Source organism: Suricata suricatta, chromosome 3 (genome assembly GCF_006229205.1).
Source record: "Suricata suricatta isolate VVHF042 chromosome 3, meerkat_22Aug2017_6uvM2_HiC, whole genome shotgun sequence".
In the NCBI taxonomy this organism is placed as follows: Eukaryota; Metazoa; Chordata; class Mammalia; order Carnivora; family Herpestidae; genus Suricata; species Suricata suricatta.
The window spans coordinates 137,986,925-137,999,889 of record NC_043702.1 but is presented as its reverse complement, the minus strand read 5'-3'; the positions used below and the strand labels follow the sequence as shown (position 1 = coordinate 137,999,889).

The window sequence follows — 12,965 nt, the reverse complement described above, 5'->3', positions numbered from 1 at the left end:
ATTATACTAATATGTACTCCTACTAGGAGTATATAAGAAGACTAAGTTCCTAACATCCTTACCAACAAATGGAATTTGCTAGATGAAAATTTGGATTTCATTATCATTTTAAATGCAATTTTAATTGCTAATGAGGATGAATTTTTAAAAACATTAATTGGCTGTTTATATTTCTCCTTTTATGAAATGACTGTTTTATTTCCTTTTTCTATATTTTTTAAATCAGAGGATTATGTATTCTTAATGATTTTTTAAGGCTTCTCTCTTATTTAAGGATTTGTAAGCCTTTGTCTTAAATATCCAGGAGTTATTTTTCTCATGTTTCTTCAACACAAAAATTTCTCATTATGTACATTGTTCATTGTAGAAAAAGAAAAGAATAAATAAGCTTAAAAAAAAGATGCTGTTCCCCCATAACTCTGCCACCTACCGAGAACCCTTTTTTACAGTTACTGTATACTCCTCTGGTCTGTCTGTATGTGTGTCTATACATACACTTAGGCGCCATTAGCCTATGGGTTCAAATGAAGTTATAAAGACATTAGCATCTAAATTATACTGACTTTAGCTCTTACCTGCAGAGAAGTGGGACCTTCCTCTCTTTCTTCCCCACCCCACAAGTATTTCAGAGATTCTTTGTGGCCTTATATGAATTTAAGAAGGGGTCTGCAGCTGTCTACTGGAACCTCTTGTTCTTCTCTCCAGGATTTCTCTGATAGTCCCATGTCTGAATTAGACATTCTTCTTCATTCCAGTTGGACCGTCACCCTCTAGCATATCACTTACTATGTGCTAAGTGATTGTCCCTTTCCCATGCTCAGCTCTAAGCACGTGTGGGGTGGAGACCATATTTGGTGTGTTCATCGTGCTTTTATCCATGGCCAGTACAGTGCTTGCACATAACAGACTCTCAATAAATATATGTTGATTTATTGGATTTTAATACATGAAGGGGGTAGGAGAAGCCCCCTACCCATCAATTTGCTTTTTAATTTCATGTGTGATGTTAAATTTTTTGTTATCTTCCCCTTCTTTTTCTTTATGATTGCTGTTGATGTTATTGATTTGTTTCTTTTTAATAATTAAATTAATTTAATAGTTATTATTTATTAATTATTTAACAAATAATTAGTAATCCCATTTTAGCAGTGTTAAGAGTATACTGGAATAGATTACATAAATACCTTTGAATGGTCTCTTTTAGACGCCTAAATCCACTAATGTTGTAAAGAAAGCAGTTTTTCACAGTTTGCTACAAACAACTTTTAAGTAATTGTTGGTTTTTCTGATAGGCTTGAAGGAGTCCATTGATTTTGCAAGTACTGTGGCATTTGGCCCATATACACATTTCATTTCAATAGTGGCCAGACTGTTTTGGGCATTGTGAACATGATACCAATCCCAGGCTGCTTTTGGTATGAGTTATAATATGAAATACCTCTTTTTGGATCGACACTCTAAGTAAAGTTGTGTTTTACAACTTGTTTAATCCGTTAACTTTATGCATCTTTGAGGATATACAAAGAAGTTAGTGCCAGAATGTGCTTTCTGATTCATTAGTACACAGCCATTATGAGTCACTTGAGATGTTGTGTTGAAGATCATTATATATTGAGGACAACAGTGAGTTGGATAGACACAAGTCATGCTTTTCAGGAACCCCCGGAGCACTGGTTATTATTGAATGTGGGGAAAATGATAGGGCAGTTGCACGAAACAGTTCGAAATGTTTATAGTGTGGGTGGGGAGGGGGTCCTTTTACAGCTCTAAGAGTGACCAAGGAGCTAAAGAATATTCACTAAAAGGACCAGATTGTATGGGTAATGTTAATAACTACAAACTACTTTATGCATATTGTTGAAGGGAATGCAGTTTACCCATAGGTTTTATATATAGCATCAAAATAGGCTTTGGTTACATTAATATCATCTCAAGGGAACTGTATCCAATATATCTGTTTTTTTTAAATAAGGGACAACCGTATGTTTGATATATACACACAAGAGTTTTATTTGTGTCTCATAATATTCAGTGCTTTGGTATCTTATTCTGTCTCCCTGTTGTTTATAAATATACATCTTAATTATAATTAAGAGTATATAAAATAAGTGATGCCTGGGTGGCTCATTTGGTTAAGTGTCTGACTCTTGATTTCAGTTCAGGTCATGATCTCACGGTTCATGGGATGGAGCCCTGCATTGGACTCTATGCTGACTGTGTGGAGTCTGCTTGGGATTCTCTTTCTCCTCTCTCTCTGCCTCTCCGCCACACACTCACTCTCTCTCTCAAAATAAATAAACTTTAAAAAATTTTTTAAAAAGAGTATATAAAATGGGGGCACCTGGGTGACTCAGTCGGGTGAGCGTCCGGCTTCAGCTCAGGTCATGATCTTACAGTTTGTGGGTTCAAGCCCTGTGTCAGGCTCTGTGCTGACAGCTAGTTCAGAACCTGAAGCCTGCTTCAGATTCTGTACCTCCCTCTCTCTCTGACCCTCCCTTGCTCACGCTGTCTCGCTCTGTCTCTCAAAAATAAATAAAAAACATTTAAAAACTTAAAAAAAGAGCATATAAAATGAATTCTATACTTGCAAAATGCTTTATGTGTCATTTCAATGTTAATTATTAGATAAATAGTGTATTTTTGTTCCAGAGAACTCAAATGTTTTTAGTATTTAAAGTATGATTCTCTAACATATTTTTACAGCAGTTTTATAATAAGACAGCATAAGTAATTTCAAAGTAAAATGAGTAGTTTCATTTTACTACCTATGCCTTGGGGGTATAATCTCAGTCCTTGAAAGGACTTTAAGGTTATCTGACCCATTGCATTATGGATCTTTCCACCCATCTCTAGTGCCCCACTGTTCACTTTCAGGTCTTTTATTTATCTACTTAACAAGCTTTTTTTGAATGCTGTCATATGGCAGGCACTGTGTTAGGTGCTGGGAATATGATGCTATAAAGACATGGTTTTTCTCTTTGGGTTAGCAGGGGGTATATAAGTTGTCTGTAAATTCTAAAGCAGCATAGAAGGAACTATAGCGAAGCATGAATTAAAACAGAGCTGTTTAACGCCTCAAAGTCCATTTTACACGTTTGAAACACTTAAGAGGGTCCTTTTTTCTCTTGAACCAAATACTGCTAGGTCTTAATATTGCCCTTCTCCGATAGCCAACTTCTAGTTATTTCAAGATAGTTATGTTGTCTTTCCAGTTGGATTATTTATATTTTTATTCCTTCTAGTTTTATTTTACTTACATTTGGCCTAAATTCCAATCCGTTGAAGTATCTTTGGATTTTCCTGGTACACATTTTTATTTTTCTTAGGTTAATAAATTACCCATTGTTTTTAGTTTGCTTAATTTTTTCCGTGTACCTATCATTCATTCCTAAACCCTTTGATACAACCTTAAACATCTCTCAATACAATTAGACGCCCCGGGTAATCCATCAAGTCTGTGGTTTTCTCAGAGCCGTGTCTCCTGGACGCCCTCCTCGTGCGCTCCGGCCTGGATTGTCTCTGGGTCAGCTGCCTCGCTCACCTCTTCACTCCTCCATTTCCTGTTGTTCTGAGACTTCCCTTCATCATTTGTATATTGTGTTTCAATTCCTGATCCTTTGTATGTGGCCTATTTTTTCTCCCCTCTCTTTCTTTTGCTGGAGACCTCTAGAATTTTCTCTCTGGCCCTACTCTTCCAAAATTTCACCATGATATTTTTTGGTGTAGGATTTTTTTCCCCCATTTGTTGAGCTGGGCATTTGGTGGCCTTCAATTTGGGCAACAATCCACTAGATGTTTTACTAGGAGACCTGATGAATGTCAGAATCTGTGTATCTTTTAGGTCAGTTGGTTTCCTTAGAAAAGAACCTTACCGTCTCCTACCTAGGGAGCTAGTATAAGACCAGCAGCATTCTTTGAGCCTGTGGTGGAAGGGAGGCTGATAGCCCCACCAGTTCCATGTGCGGGTTCTTCATAATGCCCTTGTTTTCAGTACCCCTCCTCAGTTCCACTTTTAATGCCTGTACTATCTGATGCCCCATTTCAGAGAATAAACCTCTTGTCTTTTGCCAGCGAGGAGCAGGGCAGCTGCCTGGCTGGCTGTGAGGCAGCATGGAGTATGTAGACTTTTTCCCAGTCTTGTTTTCAGGAAATAGCTGGTACCTCTTATTTCTGGAGTTCTGCAGTAAGAATTGGCTTGCTTTTTGTTGGTTTTTCTACCTAGAGACATTTGGCATGTTTTTCATCTTCTAAAATTTTGCCATCTGTTCTCATCTCTCATGTTTTCTTTGTAGTTATCATTGTGTATCTTCTAAAATTTCTTTACTGTTCTTTAGTGTCATTTTTATAGGGGATAGTGATAGTGACCTATATTTGAGAGTGTTACATTTAACACATTATGTAGCCCATCTCACACCTCATAGTATCTGTAATTCTGACCAACATGTCTTTGTTGACCTTTTTCAAGTTGTTAACAAATTTAAAAAAAAAAAAATAGGAAAGAGTCCTATAGATGACATATAACTAGCATAATTATTTCAGGTTGACTCAGTACCCTCTAGGTACTACTGTTTATAGGTAACCTACTTTTCCTTCAGCTGTATTTCTGATTAAAACTTAGGCATCCCAAATTATGTGTATGTTTCAAAGTATATATTATTTTCTTTATCCTTCTTTTAAGATGTAGTATCATTTGCCTCTAGTCTGATTTTCCTCTAGTTCATTGTTAGCACTACTTCCAGAATAATTCATAAAACTGAAGCTTTAGAAAAATGATCTTTCTGGAGCACCTGGGTGGCTTAGTTGGTTAAGTGTCCAACTTTGGCTCAGGTCATGCTCTCAGTTTGTGAGTTCAAGCCGGACTTGGGCTCTGTTCTGGAAGCTCAGAGCCTGAAGCCTGCTTCAGATTCTGTCTCCCTCTCTCTCTATCCCTCCCCAACTCATGCATACTCTGTTCTTCTCTCAAAAATAAATAAACAAAAAAGAAAAGAAAAGAAAAATGACCTTTCTAAAACTAAGAACTCTCTTGCTTAAAATCATTTAATACTTTAGCATAGCTTTGAGTTCTAGCTTCTTAGCCAAGCCTGCCAAGACCTTTGTGATCTAGCACCTATTTTCTGGATTGATTCTCACATTGTCCCCACTGCTCCTCCTCCACCCCCAGACCACCTGTCTGCCTAGAGTGACTTTTGCTTTTTTTTCTTACTTAATTTCATCTCATTCATATTATTGTCTTCTTTTGGAAGGGTCCCTTGCTTACCTGTACTGTCTGATTTAAATACCTTTTGCTGTGTCCTTTTAATGTCTTGAACTTATTTGTCATAGCCTTCATTCATATTTTATGGTAGTTTTGTCTTTTTATTTTTTTAAATGTTTATTCATTTTTGAGTGCATGAGCAGGTGCAGGGCAGAGAGAGAGGGGGACAGAGGATCCAAAGTGGGCTCTGTGCTGACAGCAGCAAGCCTGATGTGGGACTTGAACTCACTGACTGTGAGATCATGACCTGAGCTGAAGTCAGATGCTCAACCAGCAGGGCCACCCAAGCACCCCTGGGTGGCAGTTTTGGTATTACTTCTGTGCCTCCCACAAGCCTTCATATACCTTAAATGACCAAGCATTTTTCTTCTTTTTTTAAATTAACATTTTAATTTTTATTTTGGCACAGTATTTACAGACATCTATTAGATAGAAAATGTAATCTAAAGCCTATGCTCAACATATGTGTCTCTGGAGACTAAATCTCTAAAACATGTCAAACACCTGCTTAGTAACTATAGCTTATTTAATTTTGTGTTTTTGGCATTTAGTGTAGTGGCTTGCAGATAACAGATATTCTATAAAGTTGTTGAAAAAAAATGAATGAATGAACAATACCTCCCTACTCACATTATCTCAAAAAATATGGAGGCAATTTATTCTGATTGGACTGTCTCCTCACCATTTCTCTGTGTTTTTTTTTTCCCATTTCTGTTGCCTCATTTATTCATTCAACTAATATTTACTGAGCTCCTGCTGTGTATCAAGTGTGGTATTAGCCACGGATACAATGGTGAACAAAGCACACCTAATCTCTACCCCCTCAGAGTTTATAATCCAGTGGGAAGTCTGAATAAATAAACTGGAGCTACAATTCAGCTCCAAGCTGAAAGAAAAGCATATACACGGTTGTGGGAGTCTTTGAGAGCATGCTTTCTCTCTAGCCACTTCAGCCCTTTCGATTCTTCCTTCTTGCCTACCTGTATTTGGTCCATTCTTTACGACTTAGCTGAAGCTCACCTCCTCCATGACTCTGCTCATTTTCTCTGTCTTTGAATTAAGCTCGGCATTCAGTTGTGTACTATTTTCACTTATATGACTTCAGTTGCCTAAAATATATTGTTAACCTGTCCGGAAGGGCAGGAACTATACCTTACGCCTCTTTCTTTTCTCTGAGAATGCCTAACTACATACACTGCTGTCCATGCAGTAAGGATTTAGTAAATACTTGTTGAATAATTGTGAAGGGAACAAAAAGAAACAATTTATGTGTTTTAAGATTTCAAATACTGCATGAATCTGCACCTCAAAATGTACCATGTCTGCTGGATCACACCAAGAGGGTAGAGGGTAATTTGAACTGAAAATTGTCCAAACATTCCTTTTCACGCACCCTCTCTGCTTCCCCTCTTTCTCAAAGTACACCTGGATTATAGATTATTGGGGTACTTTGTTGCAATCATTGAAATTTTCAATTTGAGAATGAGTGTTGTGTCTTTGTATTTCATACATGCTGTAAAATATTTTGGAATTTTTCAAAACATGGATGCATTGTATTCTTATATTAAATAAATTGTCTAGGTCATATGAAAACACTTGAATTTTATTCAGTACTAGAAGTTCAGCTCCATCTGCCACAGAAGTAGGAAGCTCATTTAAAACACTTAAAAATAATAGCATTTAAAGCCTCCTTGCTCTTGAGGTATTTTCTTATGAATTGGAATCAGGCTACCTTTGACATTGGCAATTTAGTTGGAAATGTATCAATGGACTTGAAGATGTAGCCTCTGTATCCATTATCATTATAAGATAGCATTTATTAACTGAGTACATACTGCACTGATTCTGAGCACTGTGTAAAAACTATATGGAGATATTTGCTTTTTTAATTGTACTTTTCAGGGCCTATAAATTGATTTGAGCATATTTGTAGAGCATGTCTGACAGCAGAATGGAAATACTAAATCAGAGCGTGAATGAATATAGTTTATATCAGTACTAGAGTATTAGGTTTTTCTAGCAAATGTAATAAGAAGGATCTAAAACTAAATAAAACAGACTAAACCTAAAAAAATTTTTTTTAATGTTTATTTTTTGAGAGAGAGGGAGAGAAACATCATGAGCAGGGGATGGGCAGAGAGGGGGAAACACAGAATGTGAAGCAGGCTCCAAGCTCTGAGCACAGAGCCTGACACGGGGCTCTAACTCACAAGCTGTGAGATCATGACTTGAGCCAAAGTCAGACACTTAACTGACTGAGCTGCCTAGGTGCCCTGTACTTTTAATTGAATTAATTTTCATCTAAATTTAACTTAACATCTAAATGTCAAGTCATTATCCCCAGTGAACTTCAGAATTCAAACTAGAGAAATAAAATAAATGGTTTTATTATAGAATTGAAAGGCTTGAGCTGAATTTAGGCCTGTAAACCCAGAACTTGAGAGTTTTATTTAACCTCTCTTTTGCATAATCTCTTTGTGGCCTTGGGCAAGTTGCTTCACAAAAACAGAAAACAGACAATCAGAATGAGAATGACTGAAGTGTAGAGATCTAGCTTTTAAAGCATTTGGATCTGAGAAGAGCCTCCTAAGTGGATGTTTTTTTGTGGCTCTTCAACATTTCTGTTTTAAACCCAATTTTTCTGTCTTTTATATTTTGCCTTCTGCTACGTTTATATCCAGTTTTCTTACAAAGACACACCATGTCCTTTGGAAACAGGTTTCATGAAGATGTATAGTGTAAGGTTTAATAGATGGAGGCGGAGGCGAGAGGAAAGAGAGAGACCAAGTTATGGAGCCTAGAGAGCCTTTCTTGGAGTCTGCAATTCCCGGGCGAGGTCCCGTGACTCCGGAGCGGGGAGTCAGGGAAGTCGCGCCTGGTGCGGGAGGGCAAGGTGTTTTATGGGTGCACGAGTTCCGGGTTTGACCTCAGGTGGGCAGATAGCCAAGTAGGGGCATCTTTGGACGGTGGCAGGATTCAATTGGCTGTTCACTTTGGTGGGGTGGGAGATGCTGGAATTCCATGGTGAGGCTTTCCTGTTTGAGACAGTCCAGATCAGAGAGTGGGGGTCGTCGGTCCCTGGCGGTGCCTGCAACTATTATCTGACCAGCAATAAAATGGCCGCTGGTGCTTTTCAAATGGCTCGGGTCATTCCAGGTTTGCTGGTGGGGTTGTCAGTGCTCGCAGCTCTCCACAGCAAAGTGGCCGCTCAGTCGCCCTCCCGTGGCAACTCTTACATATAGGCCTAGTATTTGAAAAATTATACAAAGTAAAACTTTTTTCATATATGTATATAAAGGGCATTTTTGTGATAACTTTATTGTTCACTAAATCATTCAGCTCATACATCTTTGAGGAATGGCTTACATTCATTGACATTTGGCTAATAGGAATATAAGAGATTTTTAAATTCATGTTTGCGGTTGAAATATTTACTCCCTGGATTATTTTCTAGAGAATCACATCTATTTTGCATTGCTTTAGGGCTGGACCAGAGTTAGCTATTTGCCTAAAGATGAATAATCCAGGGGTTTGACTGAGTGACTTCTAGTTGGGAAATGGAGAAACATTTTTAAATCCTTTTTATCTTTTCTGATCCTGATATTAGTCTGTCAGAAGAAGCTTTGCCAACCAATTTCAGTGCCTCCTGAAGGAATGAAACAATGTAGGGATGAGGGGCCTTTGCATTTTGAGTAAATTGCTTGTATTTGCAAATTTGTTTCAGCACCACCAAAATATACTTATTTGCTTTTTCTTATATGATTCATAATATATTCACAGTGATAGGATTGTGGGATGATGGTAGGGGTTCAGAGCTGATGGCCAAGAAAGAATTCTTGAAGATGTCTCTGGTGCAAAAAAGGTGATTTCATTAAAGCACAGGGACAGGACCTGTGGGCAGAAAGAGCTGCACTGGGGTTGTGGAGAGTGACTGATTATATATATAGCTTCAGGTTGGGAAGGGCTTAGGGACAGTGTAAGTCTCTAAGGAATTTTGGAAGCAAGGTTTCCAGGATCTTGAGGGGCTAGCTGTTGTTAGGAAAACACCATTTATTACTATTTAATAAAACCTCAGTCATGAGACCCTTCAGATATATATCAGGGGCCATTTTCTTGGAGTAGAATTGTTAACATATATTTTGGGGGTTAAAGATAAAGGAGGTTTGCAAAGGAATTTTTATGTGTTGAAGGAGACTCACAGGATCCTGGGGGGTCAGGATAATCTTAAGCCAAGATTCCCCTTTGCCCCCAGCGAAGTGTCATCATTGAGGCCGCTGAGTTCCTAAAGGACGGTCACTCTGCCTGTTTCACGGACTTGTCAAGGGACTGTAGGCAGTAAGGGAATTTAATTTTTCATTTGCCTTTGTTTTTCACATCACCATAGCAAGCACTTACACCCCCTTACATCTTGATGAGTGTGATATTAGGACTTCAGGAAACGGAGTCTATAGGTTTTTGGAGATTAGGCTGTGGATAAGCTTGCCTTTTCCTTGTAGTTTACTAAGTTATCCGTGAACTGAAGGAGACTCCTGTCCTGCATGACTGTGGTCTCTGTCACTCAGCCATTTGTTTTCTTTCCTTTGTTTTTGGGCAGCCAGGAGGGTCCCAGGAATATCACACATGTCCCCCCGGAGCAGGAGGTAGGGTAATGATAGCTTGTACTTTGCCCTCAGCTTGCCTTATGCTCCCTCATCAATAGCATGTCTTTGAAGATAAATTTATTCTGGTAGCATTTATTTTTCGCTATTACAGTGACAAACTGTGATCTTTAAAAAAATCATCGCCATTATTATTGAAGTTACTAAGTACACAGAGGTGTGAGTTGAGGTCACATAGGTTCTGGAGACCATAGATAGTTGCATTCAACAGGGTAGGGCTGTATTCAGTTTAAATAGAAGGCAGGACAAATGGGCCTCATTATGGTAGTTCTTATGGTACATAAATGCTTCATAATGCCCTGGTTTTAAGTTAATTTATAACTAATTCCCTATGGAAGCTTTGAAGAATTTTTAAAAATCTGGATTAATATAGAATTGATGCAAACCAAATGCATTTGTTGCCATTTTAAAGCCAAGAATTAAAATGTACTTTTGTTATTATTTTCTAAAAAAAAAAAATAGTTTCTATATTGAGTTTCCTTTAACTGCATTTAAAATATGGGAAAAAAAAACAACCCCACAAGCCCCAGAAAGCAAAGATGATGCACAAGAAAGCTTCATATTAGTTCATTTCTTTTAAGATGAATATATGTCGGTTATTCAGTAATATGATTGAATATAGCCAGGTTCTTGAGATTCTCTGTTTTTCATATTTTAAAAGACACGACAGTAGTTTTGTTTCTTGATGAAATATTATGGCAAATAGAATCATTGCCTTAGAAATCAGCGTTTTTAATTGTTACTTTGTAGCTATTTTTATTAAACCTAATCTCAGAAAGTACATTTTCCTTGGGTAGCATTTGGATTGTGGGTATGATGATACCTAGAAAACAAACCTTTCAGAACAAAGTGCCTTATCATATGACTGCTTTAAAAAACCTTATTATTAATAGACTGATTAAAATACTTTAGCTTTTACATTTCATTTTATTCATTGTATGCTTATTTTGAATAAAATTATGGGCAACTTTAAATATTACTAATCTGGCCCCCCACCTTTTTTTAAAGGAAAAAATCATCACATTTACTTAAATAAATCCCATTAGAAGGAGTATTTCTCTTGTCTTTCTGTTCAACCACTAGAGTCCCCTGTGACCTTGGGTACGTGTTCTACGAGGTGACTGACGGTTCATGATGTTCTGTATTTTCTGGTAGCTTGCCTGCCGCCTGCCTCTGGGTCCGTCATGCCCCTTATGCTGACTTAGGCAGTATTAGGCAGTCTCTTATCTTCAGGCTTTGATGCATATGTTCTGAAGGTGGCCACAGTGACTTTGGATAGCAGCAGATGGTAAACCTTCAGGCTGCCACCGGCTATACTGGTGTTAAGTTGGAAAGTTAACGTTTGATGAAGAATCAGTAGTGCATATGAAAGAGCTTTCACTGCTGAAATATCTTTTAATTAAAAAATTAGCATACTAAAACCTTTGCCAATGTCTGGGCATTTAAAGAAATCTAAAATTAGTTGTTTTCTTATAGAGAAATTAGTTATTTACCAGCTTAGTTTTGTGTTGTTTGCATTTCCTAATGTGGTTCTTACCTCCCTTTTCCTGTACCAACTTGCCTGTAGTTAAGACAGATGTTAGATAAACTGAAATAGGATATGTTTTCAGGAGTTAGGAGTTTCCCCACCCCTCCTGTTTTCCCAGAAGTGGTACCTAGTTAAATATCAGGCCTTCCTTATTGTAATTAACAGAAAAACCCAGACTATCATCGGTTGGGGTTGGCGCTTTTCCTACCACTGTTATGAACCAAGAGTGGGCAGGTCTCATTGTGCTGGTGGAACTGAAGGACAGATGAGGCTAATCCTTAAGGAAGAAGTTGTCTGCATCCCCCCCCCCCCCCCCCCAGTTAGAGACAGCCATTCTATATATTACTACAGGCAAAGATGGAGTAATCGCTTCTGCTAGACCATATGCTAATATAGTGCTGATAAGTCAGTGTGAAAAATGAAAGGGAGAAATACATTAATTGTATTCTCTCAATAAGGTATGCTATCCGAGGTAATTATTTCATGACAGTTTTAGTTATAGTACTTGTTTTATCATGAAATAAAAGATGGTTTTAGGAGCCTTTTATTGGAAAGACAATTGTATCAAATTAGTACCAAATTAGATTTTTGTCTTTATAAAGGTGAGCAAACCCATGAGCAGTTTTTAAATTGATGTGTTCTAGTCCACAAATGAACAAATTCTGTTTGAGGGTTAAAGAAGCTATTATTTTGTCCTTTATGCTGACAGCTTCATTACAGATTAGCCTACTGTTGGCATTAAAAAAATGTTTGGCTCCTTATGATCTTTGTGCATGCAACTATAATATTAATGCTGTGCCATAGCACTGTTCATTAAGAAATGACTTTAAATGAGGTTGAAGCGTGTAAATTTGGAAAGATACAGATGTTAAATGCAGTCGTTTCTCTTTGTATACAGCCGTATGGCTAATAATTTCCAAGTGGCTAAAGCTCTTGTTAGCAGGAGTGCTGGTGTGTTAAGAATGGCTCTATAAATAACTTTAAGAACTGAAGTTGAAGGTGCTTCTTTTAAAGACTATTGTTAACTAAACATTATTGCCAAACAGATGGAAAGCATTCACCAGCCTGATGTTTTTAGGTCTAATTATATTATCACCAGCCCTGTACGGCTCAGTTGAAGAGGTGTATCCAGAGGCCAATTTATAATCATTTAGCCAACACCTGTTTGGGAGAAATTGACAGTCAAAGGGCACATTTAAAAAAAAAATCACATATGTTCTTGTGTTTATTGCCTCAATGTGAACGTTGTCTAGTTGCAAACAAACTTAGGAGGAGAGGAAAGTAAATGTAAACAGAGCAGTACTTCCCAGCCATGTTTATCGATCTTAATTTGGCTTTTTCATCTGATCCACTTCATGCTTCATGGCTAAGTAAGATCAGCAAAAAGATATCACTCCTGATTCATCTGGATAGATTCTGTCCAGCCAGTTAAGAGGTTTCTGGTAGAAGAAAGAAATTCTTTCCTTTGTACATCTTCCATACCTTTTATCTAGTGCAGTGTTTTCTATCATATAGCTGTATCTTA

General features: G+C 37.6%; 1 protein-coding gene across 8 annotated transcripts in view; it reads left to right on the top strand.

Moving 5' to 3' along the window:
• The window catches only part of RPS6KC1 (ribosomal protein S6 kinase C1), a 175,568-nt gene that overhangs the window by 115,268 nt on the left and 47,335 nt on the right, over positions 1 to 12,965 (top strand). The window lies entirely within an intron of this gene.